This window comes from Chiloscyllium punctatum, unplaced genomic scaffold, assembly GCF_047496795.1.
Source record: "Chiloscyllium punctatum isolate Juve2018m unplaced genomic scaffold, sChiPun1.3 scaffold_85, whole genome shotgun sequence".
Lineage (NCBI taxonomy): Eukaryota > Metazoa > Chordata > Chondrichthyes > Orectolobiformes > Hemiscylliidae > Chiloscyllium > Chiloscyllium punctatum.
Genome location: NW_027309819.1, coordinates 158,571 through 184,621, shown reverse-complemented (window position 1 = coordinate 184,621; position 26,051 = coordinate 158,571). Strand labels below are relative to the sequence as shown.

The following is a 26,051-nucleotide window of genomic DNA, read 5'->3' as shown; positions in this document are numbered from 1 at the left end:
GCAGATGATACAAAGTTCAGTGCAGTTGTGAATAATGTAGAAGGTTGTCAAAGAATGCAGCACGAAAAAGATAAACTGCAGCTATGGGCAGAGAAATTAAAGGTAAACCTTAATCCATACAAGTATGAGGTGTCACACTTTGGAAGCTCAAATGTTAAGGGAAAGTAGATAGTTAATGGCAGGACCCTGAAGAGCTTTGTTGTTCAAAGGGATGTTGGCGTTCAAGACCATGGCTCCCTGAAAGTGTCCATGCAAGTAGATAGGGTGGTAAGGAAGGCAAATAGCATGCTTGCCTTTATTCGTCAGGGAACTGGTTACAAGAGTCAGGATATCATTTTGCAACTTTGTAAGACTTTGGTTAAGGCATACTTAAAGTATTGTATTCACTTCTGTTCGCCACATTTCAGGAAGGGTATGGAGGCTTTGGAGATGGCACAGAGGGCGTTTACCAGGATGTTGCCTGGATTTGGAGAGGCTGCTTTTTTGTGGAGTGGCGGTGGCTGAGGGGAAGAATTGATTGAAGTCTATACAATCATGGGATACATAGGTAGGGTTGGCAGTCAGGACGTTTCTTCCCAGAGTTGAAACGTCAAAACTATGAGGCACGCATTTAAGGTTGGGGGGGTAGGGAGGGGAAGTTCAAGGGGCATGTGAGGGGCATTTACTTTTTACACAGGAAGTGGTAGGTCTCTGGAATGAACTTCAAGGGTTTGTGGTGGAGGCAGATACATTAAGGCTATTTAATGTTCATTTAGATAATTTGGACGGATATGGACCAAGGATAGGCAGAAGGGATGAGTTTCTTTTGGATTATATTCAGCACAACGTTACGGGCCAAAGGACCCATTCCTGTGCTGCACACATCTTTCAGAGAAAACTAATACCTCACTCATATGACATTTAATCTAATCAATATTTAGCCACTGGTGTCAGAAATAGGAAGAAAATAAGTAGAGAACAAACTTGACTATAATCTAAAGATAGAGTCAATGACATTTACAGAGGTAATTTTTTGATTTTTTTAAAATTATAATATTAATAACTTTGGAGATGTGTTGAAAATGTTTGCAGTTACTGATGTGCTGAGCCAAAATTACCCTTTTTAAATTGAAGATTGGACTAGAAACCTGTTAGAAAACTTGAAAATATTCAGTAAGGTGTGATGCACATCATACTTTAATCCATTGATTATTACTGCCAATACTACAATAAAAAAAATTCAGCTCTACACCAAAAAGTATCAATTTTCCATCCAATGCTCATTGGAAATATTGGAATACTACTCATTTCAACAATCAAAGTAATCACAGCCTCATCGATTAAGAGATATCTAATGATATTTCACCAATAATTGCTGTTTATTTTGACACATTGCTCGTTCAAACAGCAATGTGAAGTTTCTCATTAATATTCAGTTCACTGACAGCATATTAATAATTTAGTTATTGCTAATATCTAACCATTGACCAATCCAGTCAGGGATAGAAAAGTGGAAATATGGCTCAGTACATCAACTAATGGAAAGATATTGCAGTGTTCACTCTGCCAATTATTGTGAATATCGACGTATATTTTGATTTGATTTGATTATATTTTTCTTCAACACAAAGATTTATTGTAATTCTGATCACAGTAAGATTATTTAAGTTTGTGACTTTTTCATAACCAAAAAAATAGAATTTACAGGTGTTTGCTCTTTCCTTTATCAGTCAGAATACATTTGGAATTGTTGCAAGTTATACATTTGTGGAAGGAAGAGAAGATGTCTGCAGCTGAATAGTCACAGTGAATGACCTTTTCTGCTGATTCCGTCCGACTGCTAAACATTCTCATTATCTTTTTCTTTATAAGAAAAACTGCTTTAAACGTATTCAGCAGTTGTATTTTTTATGAATTTACAATAAGCTCATGATATGTCGATTTATCTTTCTTCCAATTAATCTGATGTTAATTTGTAAGTTAGAGCATATGTGCTTAGTACCATTATTATAGTGAAATACTATTTCATTCTCAGTCCATTACACAGAAACAGTCTAATTAATTCTCAGCCCAATTATTGGAATGAACACTGGTTAGTTTTCATTTGAGTAATCCCAACCTTCCTTGTTGGGACGATAATGAAAGGCACTTGTGTATCTCTAGTAGTGTCTCTCCTAAGAGACCAGATCACCTGATACAGAGCCATAGCCTTGAAAGCTCGTGCTTATAAATAAACCTGTTGGACTATAACCTGGTGTCATGTGATTTTTAACTTTGTCCACCCTAGTCCAATACCGAGATCTCCAAATTATTGTTGCACAAAGGAATTCTCGTAATTTTTAAAAGAAAATATGACTTTAATTAAGATCTTTAACACACGATTATTAATCCCTTCCTATATTCTTAAAATATAGTTGTAATTGAAAAAAAATGCTCACTGAACACGGCACACACAACCACACAATTATCTTCCTGGTCATCTAATTACTGCTCAGAGAAAAACCTGAGTAAGTATCTTATTGTTTCTGAGAACAAGAACCACAATAAACATTTGGTGAGCTGTTCCATCCAATAAATGCACTTGATTTCTTACATTTCACTTCAGTAATTGCACACGAAATATTTCGCTAAAACCAATAACAATGCTTTATTACAAATGAGCGAGGATGCTAACGTCACCATACATAGCAGATTTCCAATCCAGTTGAAGTATCGCAAAATAAAATGATGTATTTTGGTTTAGTACAACCAGTAGGTGAAAACACTTTGAGCTTGCACCTTAAAAATCTTTGCAAGAACGACATGAAGATGTTCAAGGTCCTCGAATTCCTGTTGAGTCGAATCCCCTTCATAAGGGTCTTATTGTCTCGCGCCGATGTTTTTTTGTGACTGGTGACTGATGCGTTTTCAAATCATGTGCACTGCAGAAGGATTTTTTTAATTTTCAATTTGTTATGAGCAAAAAAACTGCTTTGAACATGTTGATTTACTTTTTTTACTCCAAAGTTATTTATCAATGTACAATCATCACAAAATTATGGAAGTTCCCTGTATCTTACGTTCACTGTCATACGCACTTTCACTATCTACTTATTAACTTCCTACTTCTGACAGGAATGTCGAAACATTGGTCATGATCAAAAGTATATAAATTAAAAGTACGTCTCAAGAAGCAAACCAATGGATGGTAACATGTCATTCTTGTAATTCTGCATGTTTGACCCGAAAACAATTCTGCTGAATAATAACTGGCTCATTTTTGTGAATCCATAAAGCTAGCCATTATATTGTATTCCTCAGTTTATCGACCTTAATGAATATCCAATAATCATCACAGCAAAGTGCTTTTAGAATATTAAATCAATTTATTTTTTCAGATTATAATGTTATTTTTCCAGTCACTGCCATTACAATAATTGCACAATTATTGGAGTTAATCTTTCTAACAAATATAGTGAGAATCGCATTTTAATTGCATCAATTGTTTCTGAGTACGAACCCTACAATATAAAAATCAATTTACTGTTCAGCTGAACGATTCCATAATGGAACCAATGACTTCCCATTCAATGCCTCATTGTAAATATTTGATGATTGCTCATTTGAATGATCACGCTAATCTCAGCCTGAAGCGTTCAGAGAACTGTAATTACTTTTCATTTGAATAATTCCTGGGCATTTCTCCAAATTGTTCAGTGAAATAATCAACTAAGATTTCTCCGTATTCTTAAATTAACTGATAGAATTTTGACAATCCAATTGCTGCTATTATCTAATCATTGTTCAATATAGTTCAGGGTATATCTGTGGAATTATGGCTCATGCATGAAATATTGTAAAGATTTGCTGTGTGTGTTGTAAATATCATTTTTTATTTTAACCCTAGCAAAAGTTGAATTGATTTAATTATGTTTCGCTTACATGCTAACATTTACTGTATTTATAAACACTATAAAGTTAATAATTTTTCATGGAACAAAATCATTTAAAATTCTTGTGACGTTTTGAAGTACAACAAAAGGAACTAACATCTCTATTGTTACATGAAATAGTCACAGTACATTTTGAACTTTGGGAATTTGAACATTTTGGGTAAGAAGGGAAGATGTCTTCAGATGAATAGTCATATTGTTTGACTAATTCATTTATTTTCCTATTCATTTATGTTGCAAAAGCATTTTAATTTTCTTTTTATTCTGTGAAAACTTGCTTTGAACATATGGAACTATTTGATTGATTTTTGTTCATCAGTGTATAATGATCAAATGATTAGGCTTTTTTTCCTATCATGGATCATCATGAGATTCATATTTAATTAAAGTCATTATTGCTTTGTTACAACTTTACTGTAAATTACTAATTCATTTTGTCAGTTCATTACACACAGAAAATATGTAATTAATTCCCATACAAATTATTACAATAAGCATCTGATTCATTTTCATTTGTGTTGCCACAGTTAGCATGTGACTATGGTCCTACCCTTCCGGGGGTGGGGACATTATGAAGGGTCCGTGTGGAGCTCTGACAGTGTCTCTACGACAAGATCAGGAGGAATAATTTCAATTCCCACATTCAGCAGAGATGTGTCAGAGCAGCTCAAAATATTCATGACAAAATACCTGGCATAGATTGAACTGCTTTTCAAAACAACATGAAATATACTTCAATCTGCTGTGCATTTCAATCATCCCCATATCTACTACTTATTTTCTTCAGGTCACTAATAAAACGTATCATATCTGCTAGTTCAACATTCCTTGAAAAAGTAATTGAGAATGTTGCAATCTTAAAGTTGGAAGAGTCTAAGAAATGATACTCATTGATTTTTTCTTCTCTGTTTGAAAGAACCTAGTTCAGACATTTCAAGCACATAAATCCTTTTCCTCCAGTATTATAAAGATGAAAAACTAAACAGTCAAAATTCCTCTTCAGCAAAATAACCAAATGCAACTTCATATTATTCATTGGTCAGTTGATCACCTACAATTGTAACTAAATATTGCAATTCATCTAAATATTGTTATGTGCTTTGAACAAATTAAATTTCTTATTACTATTCATTCTTGAATTGTCAGGAATTTGTTTTTATTTTCCATCCACCAATACATAATTCATAAGATTGATATGCTTTCAAAATATCGACGTGTTCATTTGAACATTTAATTTGTCTCTCTCTCTCACTTATCTCACTTCATGCATGACAGCTTCAATGCATTTTGCTCATTAACTCTACGAAACTTAAAAATGTTGTTGACTTTACTTCTTTTGTACGCAAGAAATCAATGTAGGTACACCCATCTGTTCTTTAGCTCAAATAACACTAAATTTTAAATTATTGAAAAGACTACACTGGGGGAAAAAGAACGATTCTTCATCTCAAATATCATATTAAATGACACTTTTTCAAATCAATACAAAATGATTTGTATTTTAATTTCATTATAAGAAAAAAAAACCTGCTTTGGAAATGTTAAAATCTGCTTCTTTTACTTCCAGCATGAGTTGTCAATGAACAATAATCACATAATTATCAGTCATTTTGTGCAAAATAATTTTCTGTACCAAATGTCATTTATTTGACTTTTTGTTCACAATAGTACTCACTTTCCTGGTCTAATTATTTTCTTCCTTATTCTGACATAGATGTCTAAACATTTATCACGAGAAAAATTTAAAAAATAAACACGACTCAACAAAAAACCCAATGTTGAAAGGTGTCAATTGTTGCTGAGTATTTTTTAGAATTATTAAAACGACTTTTTATATATTAATTTTCTGTTTATCAATCTTAATTATGACGCAATCGATGTCAGAGCAAAGTGCTTTCAAAATATTAAGTTAATTTATCTATCAATATTCTAGAAACAATGAACAATTACAATAATTACACAGCACTTTGTGCTTGTTACGAAGTCTAAGTTAATGTGTTATTAATATTTTCTATATTTCTTATTGTGAATGCTACAATATAAAAACCTGTTTGGTCGGGCCAATACACCCAGAAAAGACCAATAACTACCCTTGCGACATCCTTTGTAAATATCTGACTTTTGCTCATTTGAAAGATCACAGTCATCACAGTCATTGATATTCAGAGAACACCAGTTACTTTACACTGCAATATTTCTCTTCATTTCTGCACATTACTCAGTGGAATAGTAAGATGAGATAAATCATTATTCTTAAATTCATTAATAGTAGTTTTAAAATCAATTTGTTGCTCATATCAAATAATTGTTCAATTTGGCAAAGGATGTAAGTGTGGAATTATGGTTCCATGTAATAACTACTGCAAGAACTTAGCAATGTAGAATCTTTCAATCATTGTGAATATTGCTTTTCATTTTAAACTTGGAAACACTCCTGAAATGATTTGGTTTTAATTCACTTCAATGTTAACATTTATTGTGCTTCTAATCACAATAATAGTTGAATATTTTTCTTGTGCAAAATTATTTAAATTCCGATGAATTTTTTTGAAGTACACAAAAAAAGGATTGACATCTTTCTTGTTTCATTAAACACTCACGGGAAATGGTGACTTCTTAGAAACCAGACATTTTCAGAATCAATGAAAGTTGTCTTCAGCTGAATAGTAACATTGACTGACCAAGTCATCATTTTGTTCCAATTTACGTGTAGAACAAACAAAGTTTATGTTGCATTTTATAAAATGAGAAACTATTATAAACATGTAGAATGATTGTATTCATTTTTATTTATCAATTTACAGTAATCACACATCTGTCAAGTTGTTATTCCACAAATTATCATAAAAATCATATTTAATTAAGACATCTGTTAACTCCCATCATTATTATAAATTACTATTTAATTTTAAGTACATTACACACAGGATCCATCCATTTAATTACAATCCAATTATCACAATAAACATCTGATTATTTTTCACTTGAGTAACCACAGTGAGCATGTTATTATAGACCTGCCCAGCCTAGTTGGGAACATTATGAAGGAATGTTGTGCAGCTCTGATAGTGTCTCTGTTACCAGACCAGGAGGTACAGTTTCAATTCCCACCTTGCACAGAGTTGTGCCAGAGCAGCTCTGAATGTTGGTTAGAAAATATCTAAGAATCAAATGAATTGCCTTTCAATTTAATGCTAGATATGCTTCCATCTGTTGTTCATTCCAATATTTGCTATTAATTTTCTTCAGGTCACTAATAGCAGAATGTATCTAATTCCACTCAATCAATATTCGTTGGAAAATATTTGAGAATGTTGCAGTCATACAGATGAAATATACAAAGTAATGATATTAATTTATTTTCTTTTGTTCTGAAGAGCTGAGTTCAAACAGTACATAGAACTTGATGCTCCAGTGCTATAAAAATGAGGAGAAAAAATACATTTCTTGTTCAGTCAAATAAACAAATGCCAATTCTTTTTATTTATCAATTTTTAATTATTGATGTTTATGAATTGTGTGAAATTTGTTTTTCATTTTCCACTCACCTATTTATATTGAATGTGAGATTGAACTGCTGTGAAAATATCCAAGTGCATTCATTTGAAATTTGACTTTGCATATTTATCACTGTGGGATATATGTAAAGCAGTGTTACTTCTGCAATCATAATTGTTTATTCAAGGTAAATGAACTCGCACCAGTGTATAATTGTTTCAGCCAAGAGCTGAGTTAACAAGAATGAAAACTATGTGAAGGAAATATATTATTGCTTTTGTATTAGCTAAAATGTGCATACAAGATTGAAATGTGTCTGCACATAATGGGAGATGTTATAGACAAATAGTTAAGGTGCTGTGAGGGGAGGGGTGTAGGTTAAGCTAGATATGCCTGTACAAACAGTTACAAGCATCTGTTTCCCGCTTCAGCAGGAACAAAATAACACCATCAAAAGGTCATAAGGCTCGGTGTAAATAAAGAATAAAAAGAAATTATGCTTTGGTTAGCATGGAAATAGATGGCAGTGAAGAAGGATAAATAACAATAAGACCACAGAGGGAGGTGGTCAAACGGCCTTGTGAGGCCAGAGATAAACATTTTGTCAGGGACCAGGCTGGATGAATTCAGAGATAAACAGCCAGTTTAGATTAGAAATAGTTGTAAACAGGGGAGGAGCAATAGGAGGAGGGAAGAGAAACGAATTACATAAATATTGTGTACTCATTAAATTCAGTGTGTGTGTGTGTGCCTTGTGGACAGTGGACACCACACCCCTCGTGCAACAGCGTAATAAACGATACTACTGATTCAGGTCTTGTTCCAGACTGAAGTTATTGAAGTGACTGAACTTCGTTTCTCATAATCACTTATCTCATTTATTGCATGATGTCTGAAGTGTGTTTTGCTCAGCAATTCTATCAACTATTTAAAAAGTCTAATCTTAAATAAGATCCTTAACACCCAATTACCAATCTATTCCTAATTCATGTAAATATCTCAATTTTCTTGAAGTCAATGTTCACACAAAACAGTGCACATAAAGCGACACAAAGATATTCATCATCAGCTGATTACTGTTCAGTGGAATAACCTGAGTATCTTATTGTTCCTGAGACTAATGACAACAGTAAGCATTTGTTTACTCGTCCATGCAGTAAGTGCATTTGATATCTTATATTTCAGTTCAGTTGTTAACGACGATTTATGTTGTTTAAAACAATTATTCTAATTTATCATGGATATTGACTGTAATACAAGAACACTGGAAACATTTTTTTAACTATTCTAACAATCTTTAAGCTCCTCTTCTGTTGTGTGTGTGCAAGAGACAATTCAAATTATAACCATTTTTGTTGCAAATTCAACAAACGCTACATTTTGAATTTATGAACTTCTTACAATTTTGCAAAAAGGTTAGTCTTCACTGTATGTCATATTAAAAGACTGCTTTTTCCAAACATGCATGCCAAAAAATGATTATTGCTTTCATTGCATTGTAAGAAAAGAAGTGTTGATTTTTTTTGTTGTTTCAATTCCAACATTATTCATCATTGTACAATAATGACACAATTATTACAATCGCTTTATATACCACCCAGCAGTGACTTCATTGTTTGTTTAGTTTCATGCTCATTTTCATGATCTATTAATTCTCTTCCTAATTCTGACACTTTGATTATAATATTAATCAACGTACCATCTCTACAAGGAATCCAGTGGAAAGAAATTCACAATTTGTATATTGCATATATTTTGGAGTTCAGAAAAGAATTTTGTTCAATAATCACTGAATGTCTCATTTTTTCTTTAATACGTAAAGCTAGCTACTATGTTTTATTCCTTAGTTTACTGATCTTAGTAAATATACAATCGACATCACAGCAATGTGCTTTTGAAATATTGAATCATGTTAATTCTTCATATGTATTGCAGTGTACAATCTCTCATTCATTGTAACAACTAATTTTTATTTTACCTGTTGAAACATAGTTGTATTAATGTAAATATATTTCACTTCAATGCTAACACTTAAGACTTAAGCATTTTTCATGCAACAAAATCCAATGAAAAAGCATCAGCATCTCTTTATTGTTTCATTCAACAATGACAATAAATTTTGAATTTTTGGAAGTTGAACATATTTTGAAAGAAGAAATATTGTCTTCAGTTGAATGTTCGCATTGAATGACTTTTTCACAGTATGTGCTGTTTATTCTCTTCTTCGGGTTCCCAAGAAAAGAAATTAAATAGTTCTGCTGGTTCTAAATTCCTGAAAAAATATTTGAGAATGTTGCGGTCTTAAAAGTGAAAAGCTAAGTGATCGTAAGTGATCAGTATTTTGTTCGAAAGAGCTTGATTCAAACATTTCGGACATTCACATTGTTATTCTGCTGTGTTACAAGGGGGGAAACCAAGTCACTTTCTTCGTCTGTAAAGTAAACATATGCCACTTCCAATTATTCATTAGTCAGCTAATTACCTACATTTGTTATTAAAAATTGCAATTCATCTAAATATTGGAATGACCTTTGATCAAATTAAATTTCTAATTATTTTTCATTCATGAATTGTTGGAGTTTTTTTTGTTTTCCATTCATCTATTCGTATTGAATGTAAATTTTACATGCTTTGACAATAGCGGAGGGTGTTTATTTGAAATTTGTCTTTGCATATACACTGCTGCCTCACAGTGCCAGGGATCTCGGTTTGATCCCATCCTCGGTGACTGTCTTTGTGTACTTTATCCATTCTCTCCAAGTCTATGTGACTTTGCTGTGGTTTCCTGCAACAATCCAAATATGTGCAGGTTAGGTGAGCTGGCCATGTTAAATTGCACATTGTGTTCAGGGATGTGCATGTTAGTCAGCAGTAAATGTCGAGGAATATGGTTGGGAAAGTGTTTGGCTGGGTTACTCTTTGGAGGGTCATTTTTTTCAACGAAATGACCTGTTACCACACTGTGCTAACAGGGATTCTACAATAGTTTAATTGTGTTTCTCTAAGCAATTCTAACTTTTTTAAAGTTGACTTTAGTTAATACCTTGAACACTTGATTATCAGTGTTCCGAAATCTTGTAAAATATCTCAATGTTTTTTTAAATCATTGCTCACACAAAACACTAAACATGAGGCCACACAAAGGTCTTCATGACCATCTAATTACTGTTCAGTGGAATAATCAGAAGAACTATCTGATTGTTCCTGAGATCAATCCCCACTGCCACAGTAAGGATCTGGTTATCATTCCCTCCAATAAATGCAGAAGTTGTCCTCTGGTATTTCAGTTCAGTAATTACACACGATACTGGTTGTTCAAAGCAGTGGTTATTCTTTATTATAAATGGCAAAGGATTCTAACAGAAGAGGTGTTCATATGTCCTAATGTGTTGCATGATCACAAACAATTTTCAGTCCAAATATTGCACAAAAAAGTGTAAATTTGGTTTTGTTCAACTGCCGAGGCGATCATTTTCAGTTCATGTCCATTACAAATATTTGGAGAAAGTGAGGAAAGTAGATGCTGGAGATCAGAGTCAAGAATGTGGTGCCGGAATAGCACAGAATGTCAGGCAGCATCTGAGGAGCAGGAGGAACCATGTTTCAGGAATAAGCCTTCATCGGGAATCTCCGGCTCCATGGATGCTGCCTGGTCTGCTGTGCTTTTCCACCACCACACTTTCGACATAAAAAATATTTGCTTATTTGAAACAAATACTCTCTGTTTCCTCTGCAATTTAAATTTACTGTGCTTTCTATTCACTCAAGTTCTCATTTTAATAGCTCATCGTTTTCTTCTTAATCTGATACAAATCTCAAAACTCCGGGCACAATAAAAGCAATATGAATTATAAAGTAGCATCTGGACAAGAGAACCAATGAACAGCTACATAGACCTCTTGAACAACAAAGATATTAGAATGAAAAAGCAATGCCTTCCAAAAAAATCTCTGTACGTCTGTATCCTTTTTCAATTCAATAATCCTGCAAATAGCTTATAATTGTCAGTTGATCTCTCTTAATGACTATCTAATCAATGTCATTGTAAACCACTGATAAAATTGAAACATTTTATTTATTAAAATGCAAAGATTCATTCTCAATTCGTTATTACAACAGTAAGTGAACCATATTTTATCTGTCCGCTAAGGTCAAGTGACCAGTGGCCCATAATTGAACATTCTAAATATTCCTACAGCTGGGAAAAGCAGAGCTAAAAAAAAAGGTCAAACTAAAGGAAACAGTAGACAAAGTAACCAGCTCCAGAAAACAGTGGAAAGCCCGGTCAAAGAGCTCACAAAGGTTCGGGAGATCCTGTTACAACCAGCCCAAGAGCTGTGTTTTGGAGAGGTTGAAGCAGACTTCCTGGCACCTTGACTTCCAGCCAGTGCCTGAGCATCAGACACCTCACTTGAGAATGACGACAAGTGAAGGGTGTTTGCACGAAACCCATTGAATGCTTAGAATCCAGAATTTTGGTAACTGTTGTGAAACATTTCCCAGATCATGGAAATCAGCTCAACATTATTGAAATCAAAGTACCTGTAATGGTCTTCAAGACCACCTAATTACTGTTCGGTGAAAAACACTTTGTACGTACCTTATTGTTCTCAGGATGAATAATCATAGCAAACATCACAGTCTCACCAGATCCAAACATATGTAAGAGACACCTTATTATAATTTACACACTACGTCTTTCCCAGATTATTGATAACACCTTATTACTTATGCCTGAGGATACTACGTGCAACATGTATCGAGATGAAGCAAGTCCTGAATATAGGATTTTTTTTCTGATAGATTTCCAATCCAAAAATTATGATAAAAATGATATTGTGGTTGATTACATTGTCAACAGATCCCCATTAAACATATTTAACTGTTTATTCAGAGACAATATTGAAACAAATACGTTGATAAATGCTGTTGACTGTATGTTTCTGTGAAAATAAATCTTCCTTATTGACTTATTTTCATTATAATTCTGACTCAAATGTCTAAATATTGATGATATGAAAAATTGCATGAATTAAATACAATGCAGAATTTGTTCTTATTATATATTATATTTCTCCAGAAGAAAAGTAGAGAAACCAAGGATAGAAATCTTGAAGATCTGAGAATTGTGAATGACAAACCATTTCTGATCAACGTTCACTGAATGTCTAATGTCTTTCCATGTCATCATGCCAGAATTTTCATTCTCAGCTGACAGATGAAGAAATATCTAGTCAACATCAGAGCAAATCCATTTGGAAATATTGAATCATTTACTTTGCCAAAGTTCTAAAATTAATTATCAATTCATTGCCATTCCAAAAATCACATAGTAATTCAGTTTAGGTTTTGTAACAAACTTCGTCAAATTCACATGTTAATTTTATCCATTATTTCTTAGTGTCAATATTAAAATAATAATAATAGTTCTCTTATTCCAGGATAACACAAACACAAACGAATTAATGATTCCTTATCCAACACTCACAGATAATATCTGTTCCCTTCTCATTTGAATGTTCACAGAAATCATTGGATTAATATTCGGCCTTACATATTAAGAGACGTCTGATTATTTTACATCCAATAAATGCTGCTCATTTTTACACATGAAGGGCAGCTATATGAGATTTCTAACCATTTTTAAGTGTTGCTATGAAATGTTTTTAAGATTAATTGTTACTTATATCTAATATTTAAGAATTGATCAAATCCAGTATATCTAGCTTTAAGTGTGAAAATAAGGCTCAGTAACGTAAAAGTATTGCATTGTACAGAAACCAATGGTAGCGAATAGTGATTTTTATTTCAATACTTGAATCTTAGTTGATTTACTGTTCTGGGCACGGCCTGCCCCACCTGGAATAGAATGGTCCAAATTGGCTCGTACAAAATGCCTGACAATCAAAAACAGGCAGCCTACCTTAGAACTAAAACACAAGGTGTCAGGGGGTGATAAACTAGATTAACATTCTGTTCCAGCCTTAAATTAAAAGAAAGCACACTACCAATGGACCTACTCCAACGCCAGGACGACAGCATTCCTGACATTTCTTGATAAGAGCATGCCGACATACAGACAAATGACCAATCCTGATCTTCATAAATGAAAGGATAATTGTCCCAGTAAATGACTAAACAGCAGCTGTAGGGTGCAGCCCAGTTAACTCACGAAGCAGCTATCATGACAACAGAAGAGTTCATTTGTCAGATATAGTTATTATTTTACAGTTACTCAGAATATTAAACATAGGTTCTAATTACAGATTCTTGAGTATAATAGGGGAAATTTGCAATGTAAGTTTGATATATGTAACCAATGCCGACTAAAACATTATAGAAAAGCATTTAGAACGAGATTTGAAGTTAGCTAGTTTTAGGAATTAACTTCACGGTATGATGTTGATTGCTCATTAATTATAAAGTCCTGAAAGAACGAGTAGCTGTATAATTTTACACAATATAACGAACTTGATAAAATAAAATATAATGAATAGCAGAACTCAAAATGTCCCAGCTGATAAGGTATCCTGAGAGGCCCGAGGGAGTTCAGGAATAGCTTTGGAATCTAAGTCAATAAGATACATGGAAAGATCCCAATAGGAATCTGGGGATGTCCATTAGAATGCCCATCTGCGATTATGTGTTTCAATTGGGTGGCTGGATGAGGAGGGAAGGGCTGTAACCACATTGCATGTGGCCATTGTGATGCAGAAAGTCCATAAAAATGCTGCTTTTTACTGTGCATGTTACAGTGTGTTATGGATCTCCCTTCCGAGATGGGCTTCCGGGGATGATCCCTTCATTAACTGGTTGCTGCATGAGTAAACATCTTCCACATGGCTGAGCTCAGATTGCCTCCTGAGTCCTCATTCCCTGCCAGTGAAAACAATTCTACAGCTATGATGACATTTCAATTCAACACATACATTTATTGTGTTTGAAATGATTACATTCAGAGCGATATAATTTTCATGATAAAATTGCTTTACATTTACTATTTTTTGGTGTACAACAAAACATTTCAATTATATCCGTTTGTTCTTTTGTTCAACCAACACTAAGCTTTAAATTATTGTGAAGACTCCAATGGGGGGAAACGTGAACGAGTCTTCAGCTCAAATTTCATATGAAATGACTGTTTCCTTTTTTCAAACAAATTGCCCTACAAAATTATTTTTATTTTCATTTCATAATAAGAAAAAAATTGCTTGGAAATGTTGACAATTCTCCTTTTCCTCCCATATTAGATGTCAGTGAACAATAATCACACAATTATGAGAATTCCTTTCCGTATCAAATGTCAGTGACCCTGTGTTTTGTTCACAATAATAGTCACTTTCATGGCCTAATTCTTTTCGTCCTAATTCTGAAATAAATATCAGAACATTTATTGTGGTAAAAATTACATCAACAAAATTGACATGACTCTTCAAGAAAACTATTGGAAGCATATAAATCTTGCATTGCCTGCATTTTTAAACAAAATCATTTTTTTCAATTGCTGCTGAATGATTTTTTCACATCATACAGCTAAGTTTTATGCTTTAAGTTTCAGTTCCTTAATCTTAATGAATATCCAATCAACTTCAGAGCAAAGTGTTTTCAAAATATTAAGTCAATTTATCTGTCAGGATTCTAAAAGCAATTATCAATTACAATAATTGCACAGCAATTTAACATAGACTTGGTAAAAATGCAGTGTTTTTTTGAAAATGTCATTCATTATTTCTTGTTGTCAATGCTACTATATTAATACCTATTTGTTCAGGCCCATACACATACCAAACGACCAATAATATCCCTTGCAAAATTCTTTGTAAATATCTGATTTTTGCTCAGGTGAAATATAACAATTATCTCAGCCTTTGAAATTCAGAGAACTCCAATTACTTTTCCCTGCGATATTACTCTTCATTTCTACATATTACTCAGTCTAATATCACGATGAGATATCTCATTATTCTCAAATTCACGAATATATATTTTTAAAATCCATTTGTTGCTAATATATCTTATATCTAATAATTGTGCAATCTAGTAAGGGCTAAAAATGTGGAATTATGCTTCTGTACAATAAATACTGCAAGGACATTACAGTGTGCAATCTCTCAATCATTGTGAATGTTGTATTTATTTTAAACTTGGAAACATTTTTGAATTGATTTGATTATAATTTACTTTGATTCTGACACTTACTGTATATCCAATCACAATATCAGTAGATTATTTGGAGGTATCATCGTCCATTCCAATAATCACAGTATCTGCTATATACTTTCTTCTAGTCACTCATAGCAAAATGTATCTAATTCCACTCAATCAAGATTCCTGAGAAAATATTTGAGAATGTTGCAGTCATAAAGCTGAAATATGCAGTCATGATAATCATTAACTTTCTCTTGTTCTGTAGATCTTAGTTAAAACAACACAGAATTTTATGCTCCACTGCTATAAATATGAGAAAAGTTCAATTACTTCTCAGTAAAATAAACAAATGTCACTTGCTATTATTTATCAATTTTTGGTCAGTTTATGAATTGTGTGAGATTTGTTTTTAGCTTTCCAGTCATCTATTTATATTGAATGTGACATTGAAATGGTGTGAAAATATCAGGGTGTGTTCATTTGAAAGTTAAATTTGCATATCTGTCACTTATCCCATTGATTGCATGATGGTTTAAGAACGTTTCGTTCAGCAATCCTCGTAAATATCAAAAACTGTCTGATTTTAAATCAGATCATTCGCACCCAATTATCACTCTGTTCCTAATTCATGTAAATATCTCAATTTTATCGAACAAATGTTCATACTAAACAATACCCATAAAACAACACAAAGACTTTCATCACCATCTGATTATTGTTCAGTAGATTAACCTGAGTAAGTACCTTATTGCTCCTGAAACCAATGACAACAGTAAGCATTTGTTTACTATTCTATGCAACAAGTGCAACTGTTATCTTCTATTTCAGTTCAGTAGTTAAAGATGATTTATGTTGCTTAAAACAATGCTTCCAATTTATCACGATATTGACTGTAATACAATCATGTAAACAACAAACGTTTTGTGATTCTAAAAATCTTTAAGATGGCTTATTTTAAATTTGTGTGCAAGAGATATTTCAAATTACAACCGTTTTTGTTGTATAATTCAGCAAACCTAAGTTTTGAATTTGGGAAAGTCTCCATTTTTGCAAAATGGAAGTAGTTTTCAGTTTATATAACACAGTAAATGACTGGTTTTTTTTCCAAATCATGTGCTTTGCAAAATGATTATTGGTTTCATTTAATTGTAAGAAAATAACTGTTTTGAACATGTTAATTCTTTTTGTCTTTTCTATTCCAACATCACTGTACAATAATGAACAATTATTATAATTCTTTTATGTACCAAATGTCACTGACTGTATCATTTGTTCACTTTCATGCTCACTTTCATTATCGATTAACTTTCTTCCAAATTCTGACACAAATGTCTGAACTCTGACCATAATATTAATCATCTCAATTAAAATAACATGTCTCTATGATGAAACCATTTGATAGAAATTCATATTTCTTGTGTTACCTTCATTTTTTAGTAAAGAAAGAAAAAAAATTTCTATAATCACTGAATGGCTCATTTTTTCTTCAATTCACAAAGCTAGTTACTATATTTTATTCCACAATTTACCAATTTTAATAAATATCCAATCAACATAACAGCAAATATTTTGAAATATTGAATCATTTTAATTGCTCGTATAGCAACATTATCAAGTCATTGTCATGATAATAATTGTGCAATTATTTAAGAAAGTCGTTTGAACAAGTAAAGTGAGATTCACATTTTAATTTAACCAATTGTTTCTGAGTACCAACACTGCAATATGAAACTTTATTTTCAGGTCAAGTTTCCCACAATGGATCCAAGGACTTCCTATCCAACATTAATTGTGAATGTCTGATGTTTGCTTATTTGAATGATCTCTGTAATCACAGAATTTAAATTCACAGACCTGCAATTACTTTTCATTGCAATAATTCCTGTTTGTTTGCACATATTCCTCAGTCAAATAGCAAAACGAGATTTCTCATTATTTCTAAATTCATTGATCGAATTTTATAATTCAGTTGTTGCTCATACCTAATAATTATTCAATCCAGTACGTGCTGTGAACATGGAATTACAGCTCTTTACACGAATAACTAATATAGTGTGCAATCTCTCAATCATTGTTAATATTAATTCTTATTTTACCGGCAGAAACATAATTGAATTCATTTAAATATATTTCACTTTGATGCGAACATTTACTGTATTTCTAATCATCATAAGATTTAAGTATTTTTCATGACACAAAATCATGTAAAATTCCTGCGTTTTGTTAAGTCAAATGAAAAAGAATTAACATTTCTGTATTGTTTCATTAAACAATGAGAATGCATTTTGAATTTTTCGAAGTTGAGCATTTTTGCAAAGAAGGGATGTTGTCTTCAGCTGAATAATCACATTGAATGACTAATTCACAGAATCTGCTGTTTATTCTCTTCGAGTTCCCAAGCAACCAAATTAACTAATTCTGCTGGTTCTAAATTCCTGGAAAGTATTTGATGTTGTTGCAGTCTTAAAGATGAAGAAGTCAATGTGATTTTACTGATTTTTTTTTATTGGGAAGAGCTTAATTCAAACATTTCAGGCACATGAATTGCAATTCTGCAGTGTTACAAAGATGAAAAGCAAGTCAATTTCTTCATCAGTGAAGAAAACAAATTTCACTTCCCAAGTTAGCCCTTTCCCAATTTTGTAATTAAACAATGCAATTCATCCGAATATTGTTGTGCCCTTTGATCATATTAATTTTCTAATTATTGTTCATTCATGATTTGCCAGGGATTTCTATTTTTCGTTTTCAATTCACGTATTCGTATTGAATGTAAGATTGATATGCTTTGGCAACATCAGAGAGTGTTCATTTGAAATTTGACTTTGCACGTCTCTCACTTATCTCATTTCTTGCATGGGGGCTGGGCATTGAGAACAGAGGATCAGTGGTTAGCACTCGTGTCTTACACTGTTATGCACTTGGGTTTGATTCCATCCTCGGCCACATGTTTGCGCGGAGTTTGCATGTTCTGGTTTTCTCCCACAATCCAAAGATATGCAGGTTAGGTAAATTGGCCATGCTAAGCTGCACGTTCTGTTCAGGGATGTATAGGTTAGGTACATTAGTCAGTGATAAATGTCCAGTAATCTGAGAGCAGAATGGTGCTGAGTGGACTATTCTTTGGAACGTCAGTGTAGACTTGTTGGGCCAAATGGCCTGTTTCCATACAGTAGGGATTCCATAAACTTAGAATTGTGTTTTGCTAAACAAAACTGACATTTTTTTAAAATGTTGCATTTAAAACTTATCTTTAACTGTTAATTGTCAATCTTGTAAAATATTTAAATGTCACTGAAATCAATGTTCACACAAAACCCTGCACATTAAGCCACACAAATATCTTCATGACCATCTAATTACTGTTCAGTGGAATAATCACAGTAAAATTTTATTGTTTCTGAGATCAATCACCATTATCACATAAAGGATCTGGTTATCATTCCCTCCAATAAATGCAATCGTTGTCCCTCTGATATTTCAGTTCAGTAGTTATACACCATACTGGTTGTTCAAAGCATGGTTATACTTTATTATGGATGGCCAAGTGTTCTAATGGCAAGAGATGTTGTTTGATCTGATTTGTTGCATGTTCTCAAACAGGTTTTCACTATAGATATTGCAAAGAAATGTGTTAATTTGGTCTTGTTCAACTGCTGATGCGAACATATTCAGTTCGTGTTCATTAAACATATTTGGAGAAAGTGAGGAAAGCTGTAGAATTGGAAAAGGGCAGGCACATCCAAAGAGCAGGTGTATCAACCTGTCGGGCATTAGGCCATCATCAGAAAAGATTCCTGATGAAGGGCTCATGCCCAAGACGTCGATTCTGCTTCTCCTCGAATGCTGCCTGACCTGCTGTGCTTTTCCAGCACCACTCTCTTTTGACATTAGAAATATTTGACTGAATGTTCAGAGATAATATTAAAAGTTGCCTCGATCAATTTAATTTACGGTGCTTTCTATTCACTGAAGATTCCATGTTAATTCTTCCTCTTTTTCTTCTTAAATCTGATGCAAATTTCAAAATACGAACACATTAGAATTCACATGAATTATAAATTTGACTTCTCGACAAGAAAACCAGTGAAAGGCGATATAGAATTCTTGAAAAGCCTACACATTTGAATGAAAAAGCAATTCCTTCCAAAAAATGTTTGCACGTCTGAATCTTTCTTTCAATTCAATAATCCTGCAAATAGTTTATAATTGTCAGTTGATCTCTCTGAATGAGTACCTAATCAATGTCAATGTAACCAGCTGAAACATTAACATCAGATTGATAACTGGGTGTTAAAGACCTTATTTGAAGTGAACAAATGTTTGGAATTTACTTGAATTCCACCAAAAACATTCTTGAATCATAATACAAGAAATGAGATATGTGAGAGATGTGCAAACCTTATTTTTAAATGAACGAACTCCAATATTTTCAAAGCATTTCAATCTTATGGTCAAAATGAACAGGTGAATGGAAAAATAAAAACAAGTATCTGACAATTCATAAACTGAACAACAATTACAAATTCACTTTGATCAAAGGCCAGAGTAATATTTAGATGAATCAACAACATTTAGTTACAAAGTAAGCAATCAGCTGACTGACAAGTAATAGATGGTAGAGTTTGTTAGTTTACTGAAGAAGGTATCAACTTTATTTCAAATTTATAGCATGAGAGAATAATGTTTAATGTGTTTCAATTGTTTGGACTTGCCCCTTTGCAACAAAAAAAAGATCAATCTAATTACTTAGACATCGTAATCTTGAATTCTGCAACATTTTCAAATATTCTCCAGGAACTTATAAGCGACAGAATTAGATACAGGTATCCCCACTATCCGAAAGTGAAGTGTTATTATGAAACCTTACATAATCTGAAAAGGCCTTAGTCGAAGAAGCATTAATTTATATGGGAAACATGTCCTCTTTTTTCGTAAAAGTGAAAATCCTCTTCATATTTCTTTCAGTTAGAGAAAACAGGGACAGATGAAAGTCTTTTGTAAAAGCAAAGTGGCTGAAGCGAATTTTCCAACACATATTTCTTGGTAACCTGGTAATCTGATAAGTATCAGATTTTGTGATGATTGATATAATAGATAAAAGCAGATCTAATGTTGTATTGAATAGCAATTCAGTCTGTGCTTAGGTACTCTCTAATCAACATTCAGATAGCTCTTGCTATATTTCTGTTGAAGGTGTGATTTGAAACCTTCCCTCGGGTCTAGTAATAGAGACACTGCCACAGCTCCACAGGCTCCTTTCATAATGTTCCCACTCAGGACGGCAGGACTGCAATATTGTGTTTCATGCGGTTTCTCAAATGAAAACTAATCAGCCGTTTATTGTTGTAATTTGAATGGGAATTAATTAGGTAGTTTCTGTGTGTAATGGACTGGAAATTGAACAATATTTTACAATAACAATAGAATAAATGAATGATACTCTTAAATAAACAGGAATCTCATGACAATTCTTTGAAAGACAAATTGACAAAACTGCGTGATCATTGTACTTTGATTTAAAAATGCATCATTCAATGTGAATATTCAGTTGAAGACAATTTCCCTTCCATTCAACAACGTACAACTTCCACAAATTCAAAATGAACAGTCATTGAAAAAGGAAGGAACAAGCAGATGGTAATTCTATTTTCTGTACATAAACGTGCGATGAATTTTAAGTTTTATGTATGTAAAAATGAAACTCTTATTGTGGTTTGAAATACAATAAACATTAGCATGATGTGAAATATAATCAAATCAATTCAACTGTGTTTTCTCATTTAAAATACAGTTCAATATTCAAAGTAATCGAGTGATTACACTGCAATATCTTTACATTAATTCAGTACTGAGGCGTAATTCCACATTTATATCCCTTATAGTGAAGCAAGCTTGTGCCAGGAGTCTGAGAGGGTAGGGGAGGTCCTTAATGAGTACTTTGCTTCAGTACTTACGAGTGAGTGGGACGTTGTTCTTTGTGAGGACAGCGTGAAACAGGCTGATATGGTCGAACAGGTCGATGTTAAGTCTGAGAATGTGCTGAAAATATTGAAAAGTCATGGGGATAGATCAGTCCCCTGGTCCAGAAAGGATATAACTTAGGTTGTTATGGGAAGGGAGGCAAGAGATTACTGTACTTTGGCAATGATCTTTGCATCCTCACTGTCCACCGGAGTCAGACCAGATGATTGGAGGGTGGCAAACGTTATTCCCTTATTCAAGAAAGGCAATTGAGATAATCCTGGGAATCATCGATGAGTCAGTCTTACATCAATTGTGGGCAAATTATTGGAGAGGATTCTTAGAGATAGGATTTATGATTATTTGAAAAAGCATTGATTGATTAGAGATGGTCAGCATGGCTTTATGAGTGGCAGGTTATGCCTCACAAGCCTTATTGAAATATATGAGGATGTGACAAGCACATTGGTGAGGACAGAGTAGTGGATGTGGTGTATATGGATTTTAGCAAGGTGTTTGATAAGGTTCCCCATGGTAGGCTCATTTAGAAAGTAATGAGGCATGGGATACAGGGAAACCTGCCTGGTTAGATAATAAATTTGCTGGCCCATAGAAGACAGGGTGAGATTACATCGATAGTTTTCAGCTTGGAGCACGGTGACCAATGGTGTTCTGAAGGGATTATTTCTGGGATCTCTGCTCTTTGTGATTTTTACAAATGACCTGGATGATGAAGTGGAAGGGTGAGCTAGGAGGTTTGCCAATGACATGAGGGTTGGTGGAGTTGTGGGTCGTGTGGAGGGCATTGGTAGGTTGCTAGAGGACATTGACAGTATGCAGAGCTGGGCTGAGAAGTGGCAGATGGAGTTCAACCGGGGAAAATGTGAAGTTATTCATTTTTGAATTTCAAATTTGAATGCATATTTTCAGATTAAATGCAGGATTCTTGGCAATGTGGAGGAACAGTGGGATCGTGGGGTCCACGTCCATAGATCCCTCATACCTGACATCCAAGATGATAGGGTTATTAAAACGGTGCATGGTGTGTTGGTTTTCATTAGCAGGGAGATTGAGTTTAAGAGTGATGAGGTTATGCTGCAGCTCTATGGATCCCTGGTGAGACTACTCTTGGAATATAGTGGTTGGTTCTGATCAACTCATTACACATTGGATGCGGATGCTTTAGAGAAGGTGTAGATGAGATTTATCAAGATGTTGCCTGGACTGGAAGGCGTGTCTTATGAAGAAAGGTTGAGGGAGCTGGGGCTTTGATCATTGCAGTGGAAGAGGATGAGAGTTTACTTGATAGCTTTGAGTAAGATGATGAGAGGCATAGATGGAATGGATAATGAAAGACGTTTCCCCACAAAATGCATAATTTTAAGGTGAATGGGGGAAGTTGTGGGGAGATGTCAGAGATGTTTTCTTTATAGATAGTGGTGGGTGCGTGGAATGCACTGCCAGTGGTGGTAGTAGATTCAGATCCATCAGGGACATCTAAGCAATTCTTGGATAGGCACATGAATGATAGTAAATGAAGGGCATGTTGGTTAGTTTGATCTTAGAGGAGGATAAAAGGTCGGAACAACATCGTGGCCAAAGGGCCTGTACTGTGCTGTACTGTTCGATATTCTATGGACGGAAATGAACATTTATATATTAGCAACATATAGATTGTCAAAATTGTATTAGCATACTTAAGAATAATGATAAATTTCATCTTGCTATTTGACTGTGCTATATGCAAAAATAAACAAGAATTGTTGCAGGGAAAAGTAATTAGGTTTTTCTAAATTTATAAGGCTGGGATTACACAGATCATTCAAATGAGCAAAAGTCATATTTTTAACAGTGCATGTTGCATCAGAAATAATGGATTCTTTAGTAGGTGTGTTGATTGGAAATAAAATGGATTTTTATATTACTTTATAGGTACGAGGGAAGATTGGATTAAATTCAAATATAAACTTCACTGTAGTTGTTAGCAAGATAAACTAAACCATATAATAATTATTGTCATGCAAATTCTTTAATAATTACTGTTAGAATCCTGAAAAAATGATATACTGTACCATTTTTCAAACAGTCAATAAATTAAATTGTGAACCTCAGTATACTTATTACCCAGACCAATTATTATGCAATTATTGTAATGGCAATGACTTAATAACTAATGCTAAAACCTAAACAGATACATTGGTTCAATACTTTGTAAGCATGTTGCTCTGAAATTGATTGGATATTTATTAAGATCGGTAAACTGAGGGATCAAATAGCTCGCTTGATAGAATTGAAGGGGAAAAAAAAGTGTTTATTGAACAGGATTGTTTTTGTTTAAAAATGCAGTTGATGCAAGAATAATATATTTTCCTCCATTGGTTTTCTTGTAGAGACATGTCCTTTTAAAAAAAAAATGTCATGAGTCAATGTTGACACTTGTGTCAGAGTCTGCAAAGTGGAGAGTAAGAGAGAAAGAATTTTTTTAAAAGGAGAAAAGAAAGGAACTGGCGAGAAGAGGAGTTCCAACTGTAGTGTCTCACTCTGCTAACATCTTATTGGGTGAACTGGAACGCAGACTAGTCAAGCAACAAGCTGACACAATCATATGCACAGAATCATAGCTTACAATGACTTAGACACCATCGTCACCATCCTTGTATGTCCTGTCCCACCGGCAGGACATGGATGTAACTGAAATGCTGGAACATGCAGGGTAATGGACTGAGATCTGCAGAATGTGATCAATGTGATTTATTTGATACGTCTCCAGAATATTAAACTCCAGTCCAATTTGAAAAGTTACGAGCGTCATCAGACTTTAACGACAAATGTCAGAAAAAGAAATTATCAGAAAGGTACAGCACAGTTTGAGCCCATTTGGCCAATCCTGAGTATGTGTTGGCTGTAAACACCCCAGGCTTTACAGCTTTTTGTACTCACCATTGAGAGCAACAATTTCAGACTGTACTCTGCCCTCTATGCTTTTATAATCTGTTTTTAACATATTTCTTTGACAGCTGCACACCTTGTTTCCTTGTTTCTTTCCCAGCCCTAATTCTATCCCCCATGACCTTGGTGGTGGGGGGGGGTCGACCATTTCTGCTGTTTAATCTCTCCTGCCTTCGGCGGTGTGACAGAGTGTCTTGATGTCCTTGTCTCACCCCCACCTTGCTCACAACCTGTTACATTTCTGATGGTTCCTAGACCTCTGTAACTATCACTGCGCCCCCTGGGTCAATGGCACGAGTTTTGAATTCTCTTCCTCCTGAGATAAATCAGAAATCTTTCCGGTTGCAGTTTCCCCATGATTTTATTTTGAAAAGCAGAGCATTTGTGTCAGAGTCATTTGTGACCCTCCCACAGATGTGTAACGTTACTGGATTGGCTATGCTAACATGGTCGCAGTGTGCAATTTAGGTGGGTTGGGCTAGCCATGGTTAATGTGGGGATATGGGGGTAGGGTGGGTGAGCAGGTCATTGCAGACACGATGGGCAGAATAGACTCTTTCTGCACCCACTAGATTCTGTGATTCTAACTAGTTGCGAGTGTTGTCCCATTTTCCTCATGCCAGGTTCATTCAACTCACACATTTGATTCTGTGGGTGCTCACTCACTCCTTCCCTTCAGTTTTACATCAATTTCACACTGTATGTGAGGGTGGGAATGGATTTGTAAATATAAATACTCCAACCGAAACCTGTCACAGGTCAGGAGCTGTTTCTGCTCCTTTCATCACTCACAAGGAACAGGAAAGTAAAGGTTCAGTCACAAATCCTAAAGGAACATAGCGGTTATAATCACCAGGAAAGGCTGAACAGCTCAAAACGCTTTTCTCAAGAAAAGAGGAGGCTCAGAGACAGCCTGGTACAAGTAGAAAGCTTTGTGTTTGTGTTTTCAGAGATTTGTGGTTGAAGTCATTGGGTTGGAAGCATGCTTCATTGCACTAGATCATCAAAGGTGCTATCTAAATGTGCATCTTTCTATCTATCTATCTGAGTTAACAATCAGATGGACAGGTCATTGTCTGAGTATCTTACCAAATCCCTGATTGAATCTGCCTCCCCCCACAATCTCAGGTGCCTCACCACTCACTGTGTCACGGAGAAACTCTGCCGTTACAATGAGAACTGTCTTTGCTGTCACCTCTCCTCGTGTTTCCGCCTCATCCCCACTTCCCTTCATTAAATCCCAGCTGCCTCTAGTCCACCCACATGGACATGTTGAAGAGCATGACAGGAGAAAGGATTGAAACCGAGAGTTCAATAGCCCGAATGAAAGTGGAAGAAGGAAATAAACGGGGATTGTGGATCCCAGGGGATACAGACTCAGTGATTCATCCTGCCCCCGAGACTCCAGCGGGTTCACGCTGGGTAGGAGCTGTTCACCCCTCTGTGTGACAAGGGATTTGCGGCGTCTTCAACACGATTGAGAGCCCAGTGAGTGCTCACAGGGAAGTGGTCAACCCCCTGATCCGTGTGGACTGCAGGATTCTGATTCTGATGTTACTGTCCATCAGAGTCAGGAGTGGA

The 26,051-nt window shown here is 34.4% G+C and overlaps 1 long non-coding RNA gene across 1 annotated transcript in view; it reads right to left on the bottom strand.

Annotated features, from left to right (window-relative positions):
* Positions 1–13,267: 13,267 nt before the first annotated feature.
* Positions 13,268–26,051, bottom strand: part of LOC140471431 (uncharacterized) — a 128,671-nt gene continuing 115,887 nt past the window's right edge. The window contains exon 4 of the long non-coding RNA XR_011957044.1: positions 13,268–14,285. This is a non-coding gene — a long non-coding RNA (uncharacterized lncRNA). The remainder of the gene's footprint in view (positions 14,286–26,051) is intronic.